General features: G+C 45.2%; 1 pseudogene; it reads right to left on the reverse strand.

Moving 5' to 3' along the window:
* Positions 1-206: 206 nt before the first annotated feature.
* Positions 207-7,493, reverse strand: LOC137674714 (cyclin-J-like protein; annotated as a pseudogene).

A 7,493-nucleotide genomic window follows, 5' to 3' on the forward strand; every position in this document is an offset into this window, starting at 1 on the left:
GTCTCATTGCAAAGAAACAATACGATCTTCAATTTACCAGCTACATTTTCCAAGAGAATGCCAAGGTGGTGTTTAAAAACGTCCTCTAAATGAGTAAGTCGTAAGTATTCTGTTCCTTCATAGTTTGCATTCAGATACACATCTTGTTATCCCACGCAGGGTCTCTTCAGCTTCTCTTCATATCACAGTTTTTCTCCCATCAATATTTATCCATCAAAACACCCAGCTGCGTATGAGCGATGACCCCTAAAAGTAACTACTGCCCCAAGCCATGGAAATGCAGTGCCTGGGCTCTGTTCCTAAGGGCACCTGCACAGCCACGGGTGCTTGGACGGGCACAGTCTGGGTGGATGGTCGAAGGCTGGCTGGAAGAGCTGCGTAGGAGTAGAGCGAGCTGTCAGCACTCCCACAGGCAGATCGCTGGGCCTGTGCGCTGTAAGGAGTCAGGATAAGCAGAGCACAAACCCGGCCCTGGCGACCGCAACAGGGAAAACGTAGCTGAATGCTGGACTGAAGGCTGGTAACTAGATTGCTGGAAGGGAGCTTCAGTAGCGGCTTGCTGGCTCAGATTTCCCGCTGCTTCCTGTTCTTGATGTTGATTTACTCCTGGCTTTTTTACGTTACTGATTTCTTTGATGACATAGTCATAATATCTGAAAGAAATAAGCAAGATTTGTCAGACAGAGAAGTTCACAGAGCTTGCATATATCCCAACGTTTTCACCAGTCAGGCTACATCATTAGCTTTTTGGCCCTAGCTGTACATGGTTATCCTCAGGTGCTTCCACAATTAATTTCTAATTACCCTGCTGCAATATTCACACACTAACAAGAGGTTTATGGACCATTTTGCATCACAAGTATGTTTTTACTGGTGGACTGGTTATCTTAGAACCTTAAGTTCACAACACAAAGACATTCTAAAATAGTCTGTGTAAGTATTTGCAGAGTATTAAAGTGCATAGCCGTAAGGGAACAAGGAAAATTCCTGCTAGATAATGAGGAAGAAACATTTTCACACTTTTGATTATCATGAAAACGGTGAAGCACTGGAACAAGTTGCCCAGAGAGGATAGGAAGTCCCCATCCTTGGAGACAGTCAAAACTTGACTAGACCACACCCCAAGCAGTCTGATTTAACTTCAGTTGGCCCTGCTTTAAGTAGGAATTCAGAAGCTACTCCCAAGGTCCACCATCACTCCCAGCCTAAATCATTCTATTAAACTTTTCTATTTTCTGTTAAGACTGTATGTGCTCAGGTCCCAGACCAATATTGATGCATCACAGTCATGTCCTTTACTGGAGAAAAAAACAAAGAATAGTTCTGAAATGTCTCCCTACTGTATTCTCGATGTTAGAGATACACTGGTGTGTCTCTCCAGCAAGTATATTGCCGATACAATGAGGAAACACAGGGGAAAAAGCTTTCATCAGCTGTCTGTAGAAGCTTCCATCCAATCACACAACCAGCACAAGAAAACATAAGGAACACTAAATTGTGCACTCCATTCCACATTGCGAATATTGTTACAGTGCAGTATGTAGTAAAGTGACCTGATTTTTCCCTTTTATTCCTCTCCCCAAATTGAAGATGCAGATTACCAATGTAATATCATACTATCTTAATTATAGCTAAACAATTGCTTAAAAAATAAAAAAATAATTAAAAAAAAAATAGTATTAACGCCTTCCTAAGAGCACAAACAGGTTACTTTTTTTTTTTTAATCTTACATGAGCATCCTTTCAATGCATTGGACAAGATCTTCCCAGAAATAATATGTTACTAATTCAAGCTCTGTTGACCACGCAGGACAAATCTGCATACAGATACGTGAGGCACACACAGAAGCCGCAGCAATCAGAGATGGATGAAAATGGAGGAAAGTGTGATCTGCAAAAGAAAAAAAAAAAGCAAGGATTATACTCTTACTAATCACTGCAGTACGCCTGTTATGTGTATACATGGCAAAACAGGACAAAATTAAATCCTCAACTTGTGAAATGGAAGATGACTCCAGCATAAAACTAAGCCTCTTACCTCGCACTGAGAGGTCAAGGAAATAGTACGCGCATTTCTCCAGAACAGGTTTGATTTTGGCCGGTGAGGTGATGGGCCAGCCTTCGCGAAGGTCTTTTGCCCCAAGAGATGCACAGAGGTAGTAGTCGATGTAGTGTGCTGATGTTGGTAGGCAGAGGTTCCACTGGAAGCTTTCCAAAAGCACCTTTTCTATGCTAAGCAAATCTTCCCTGTCCAATGCCACATGCACATTGCACATGGATGCCACATGGTTTAAGTGCTGCAACTTTGGAACTTTAACTCGTTTGTCTTCAAATTTACCTGCCAGAAGAGATGGTTTTCAGATGAGTTTTATCTTTATGATTGAATGTCCAAAAGGCAACAAAGAACGCTCTCAAACCCCCAAAGTCTAGTGATAACACGTGCTTTTTAAAGGACTGGAAAATACAATGACACAAGTAGGAAACAAGCCAACAGACTGGTCAACATATTCCTATATCCTTTTTATGGTTTTGTTTGTTTGTTTTTAATGGTTTATATAGCATTGATGCCAAACCCAAGACTATAAACTCATTAGGATTACAGATAGTTTTTCTGACAATAACTGGAAGTGGTTTGCTGAAGGGCATTCCGTCAAATGTGGAGAAAGCAAGCAGTGTGGGGAAAAACCTTTTCCTAACAGAGCCTTCCTTTAGGGCTCGAGCACCTTAAAATATCACAATCACTTTCTGGAGTAAATTGCCTGATGAAGATGCAGTTTAGAACATTACAGCCTGCACGTGATCTATAAGGAAAACAACCATCTGCTCAGGAAAAAAGCCTTAATAGACAGCAGCCAACTTACTTGCTAGGAGAAGACAGGCAAGTGAAACGACCTGCAGTTCCTCCACGGTGATATCACAGCGATCCATAACGATGTCAAATAAATAGATCGCGAGATGCCGGGCCGTAGGGCAGAGATCGCACCTGTTGCTGACACGATTCAAGAACTCAATGAAGTACGGGCGCATCCCAATGTGCGGTGAACTAGCCGTGTACGCAGGCAACATCAGTTCCTATAGGAAAAAAAAAAAAAGGAGGAAAGAGAGGTACTGAAACAAATACCATTTCAGCGTCTGGAACCCCAAACCAACACCCACCACCCGCTATGGCAAATGCATAGCAGCTACAGCACTATGATTGACACAGAAATCGGGGCTGGATTACTGCATGTTTTGACAGTCAGGTAACTTCTAATACTTCGGTCATCCACGCACTTTCTCCACCAGCATTAAGCACATTGCCATCTCAGCAGCAAGGTACCGAGCTATTGCACACAGGCATCTCCAGAGAGCCGCATCCTCTGTGGAGAGCCAGGTAAATTACCTTCTTAATCCAGGGGAAAAGTGTATAAACCCAGGACACTACTTGTGTGATGTCAATATAAGGCACTCCAATTTAAAAAAAAAAAGATAAAAAGAAAAGCAAAAAGACTATTTTAAGTCAGAAAACTAGTAAAAACCATGGTGACTTTGGCAATCATTTATCTCTCTGTATGTTACATGTTCGGGAAAAATAGCATGTACGTGACCTGCACCACAGAATCACAGAATCACAGAATGTTGGGGATTGGAAGGGACCTCGAAAGATCATCTAGTCCAATCCCCCTGCCGGGGCAGGTTTGCCTAGACCATATCACACAGGAACGCGTCCAGGCGGGTTTTGAATGTCTCCAGAGAAGGAGACTCCACAACCTCTCTGGGCAGCCTGTTCCAGTGTTCAGTCACCCTTACAGTAAAGAAGTTTTTCCTCATATTTATGCGGAACCTCCTGTGCTCCAGCTTGCACCCATTGCCCCTTGTCCTGTCAAGGGATGTCACTGAGAAGAGCCTGGCTCCATCCTCATGACACTTGCCCTTTACATACTTATAAACACTAATGAGGTCACCCCTCAGTCTCCTCTAAGCTAAAGAGACCCAGCTCCCTCAGCCTCTCCTCATAAGGGAGATGTTCCACTCCCTTAATCATCTTCGTGGCTCTGCGCTGGACTCTCTCTAGCAGTTCCCTGTCCTTCTTGAACTGAGGGGCCCAGAACTGGACACAATATTCCAGGTGCGGCCTCACCAGGGCAGAGTAGAGGGGGAGGAGAACCTCTCTCGACCTGCTGACCACACCCCTTCTAATACACCCAGGATGCCATTGGCCTTCTTGGCCACAAGGGCACACTGCTGGCTCATGGTCATCCTGTTGTCCACTAGGACCCCCAGGTCCCTTTCCCCTACGCTGCTCTCCAACAGCTCTGTCCCCAACTTGTACTGGTACATGGGGTTGTTCTTGCCCAGATGCAGGACTCTACACTTGCCCTTGTTATATTTCATTAAATTTCTCCCCGCCCAACTCTCCAGCCTGTCCAGGTCTCTCTGAATGGCTGCGCAGCCTTCCAGCATCTCAGCCACTCCTCCCAGTTTTGTGTCATCAGCGAACTTGCTGACAGTGCACTCTAATCCCTCATCCAAGTCATTAATGAATATATTGAATAGAACTGGTCCCAGAACCGACCCTTGCGGAACTCCGCTAGACACAGACCTCCAACTGGACTCTGTCCCGCTGACCACTACTCTCTGGCTTCTTTCCTTCAGCCAGTTCACAATCCACCTCACTACCCGATCATCCAGACCACACTTCCCCAGTTTAGCTGCAAGGATGCTGTGGGAGACCGTGTCAAACGCTTTACTGAAATCGAGATAGACCACATCCACAGCTTTACCATCATCTATCCACCGGGTAACATCCTCATAAAAGGCTATCAAGTTGGTTGAGCAAGACTTCCCGTTGGTGAAGCCATGCTGAGTGCCCCTAATGATCCCCCTATCCTTGATGTGCCTAGAGACAGCACCAAGAACAAGTTGCTCCATCACCTTTCCAGGGATGGAGGTGAGGCTGACCAGTCTATAGTTACCCGGGTCCTCCTTCCTGCCCTTTTTGAAGACTGGAGTGACATTCGCTTTCCTCCAGTCCCCAGGCACCTCTCCCGTTGCCCACGACTTAGCAAAGATGATGGAGAGTGGCCTAGCAATGACTTCCGCCAGCTCCCTCAGCACCCGCTGGTGCATCCCATCAGGGCCCATGGATTTATGGACGTCCAGGTTGCTTAATTGGTCCCTGACCCAGCCCTCATCAACCAAGACAGATTCCTCCTCTATCCTGACTTCTTCTGAGGCCGCAGGGGTCCAGGGCTCCTCAGGACAGCCTCCAATCCACCAGATTCTTAAGAATTCCTGTTGTAAGAATAACAGATACTGTAAAGTTGTTGCCATTAGAACAAGAAAAAAAAATGCCTGTAGATGCAAAATAAAGGGAAAACTTATCTATAGCAGGCTATTAACAGTTGTTCTTTGAAAGAGACAAACTCCTTCCTGTATTGTGTTCTAACCAGTCTTCCAGCTGTGGAAGAAAGGTGCCAGATTGAACTCTTAGATACAATTATTGCAGCGCACACGAGAAACCACTCAAAGCTAACTCCTCTATAAGGCGTTATTTCTGTGGACAAGAAGATGATACACACGGAAAAATTGAGGCTGTATTTTTTTATAGGAGCTTGAAAATTCAGAGCACTCTGCGTGCTTCTTTGCAGTAGACTAGGTAGCATGCTACCAGTTTAATTCTGCTAATGTCATGCTGTTCTCTTTCCCCCACAGAAACAACCTGTCTGCCTCTGTACAGGCTGCAGCACTACGCCTTCCAGTAACAAAATTGCTCTTATAAAACTTGCTGGTAAGTGCTTCTATGCTTAGGCAACAGACTGCAGTTTAATTAATAGGTTAGAAACGTTAAGCGTTAAGTGTGTTGTGAACAGTCTGACAGTAGAGTACAGCTGATGCATTTGGCTTTTACCAATCTTCAGGGTGGCCACGCAAACTCACAGGGAAGGGCAAAGATCACTGACAGGACAGTGCTCTCAGGGTACGGTCAGCAGGATGCGTTTCCTCGCAGAGCAGAAACGCGTGGTCAAAGTCTCTGAAACAGCCACACTGGCTTCACCTGTGCAAGCACAAGCCACGCTGTCTTGTAACAGAGAGACCAATGATTACAACTGTTAGAAGATACAGCGATAAGGGGCAGTCCAGGATTCACTGCATGATCTGTTAATCCTCTTTCCAGCCTTGCTATAAGCTTATCTCCCAGAGTCCTGAAAGTTACCGTGTTTCCCATTATTTAAGCAACCTTCAGTTGTTTTAGACAAGTCTTAATCAGGCCCTTGGAAAAATGCCAGTCTCGCACAGCATCTGGATTCAGTATGTTAGAGACAAACCTGGCAGAACCATGTTTCACAACGGATGTCAGACAGTTCCTCTCATTATTTCCATTGAAAATTTAGGATCCAGATGCTGTCTAATAAGGGAATGTACATGGGCAATATATCCTTTATTTTTCCCCTCATTCAACAGTGACCAATCAGGTGGACAGAGCAACAGCTGTTTCTCCAGATCCTATGATATGCTGGTTTTTTTGCAGGTCAACATCAGCATCCTCCTCTTTGAGCACTGAATGCAATGAGCCATCAACAGCCCGGCTGACTTAAAGCTACTGAAAAGTTGCAGACAGATGTTTTTAGGCAGCAGTTTTCACAGGTTGGGTTTTGAACAAGCCTCGATCAAAAAGCAGAGTACAGGGAGGAGCTCTGTGCAAACCTGCTCCTTTTGTTGCAAATACTCTGATAAAATAATCAAGATTGGATCATACAGAAGAGTCAGATCTGAAACAGGTAACTACCGGCACTCTTAGGTTTGAGATGGGTAACCACAGGCACACAGGTAACCATGGGCACTGTTAAGTTTAAAATAGGTGACTGTTAGGTTTGAAATAGGTGACCAGAGAAACCTCACCAGGGAAATAGTGGAGTTTTCGATGTTTTGTTTAAGAAACTAAGGAGAGTGTCACAGACACCAGTTACGCTGCTTGGAAACCCCCTTACCCTTCCCATCCTGATTTGAATATCAGGGATAGTTTCCAATCAGTAGAGTAGAACTAACCAATGATTGTTTTAGAATAAGAATATTGATGAGGTTGTAATTAACAGAACCAACCGTTGTAAAGGTTAAATTTAAGAGGGAGCATACTGTGCATTTTTATGTAAATCAGCGTATAAAAACCGATGGATTTTAGTGTTTGGTTGGACACATCTGGAGGAGCTATCCCCCGTGTCCCCAGTGCTGCAATGAAGAAGCGCCTGCTCATCTGCTTCGTGTAGATGAGTTTTCTTCCCGATCGCTACCACTTTGAGACCTGCTGCAGGCGAGTTACCCAAGGCCAAGGCTCAGCCGGGGCAGCTGAAGAGCCCTTCGTCGGGGGGCGGTGGCCGGGCACCGCTGCAGGGAGGAAAGCGCAGGGGAGAGCGAGGAGGAGGAGGGAAAGGAACCAAGTGGGACCCAACCTTCTCCCTCAGGGCCCAGTGGATGTCTGATGCCAGATCCCATGAGCACCACTGGTTCTCCAT

This window comes from Nyctibius grandis, chromosome 30, assembly GCF_013368605.1.
Source record: "Nyctibius grandis isolate bNycGra1 chromosome 30, bNycGra1.pri, whole genome shotgun sequence".
Lineage (NCBI taxonomy): Eukaryota > Metazoa > Chordata > Aves > Nyctibiiformes > Nyctibiidae > Nyctibius > Nyctibius grandis.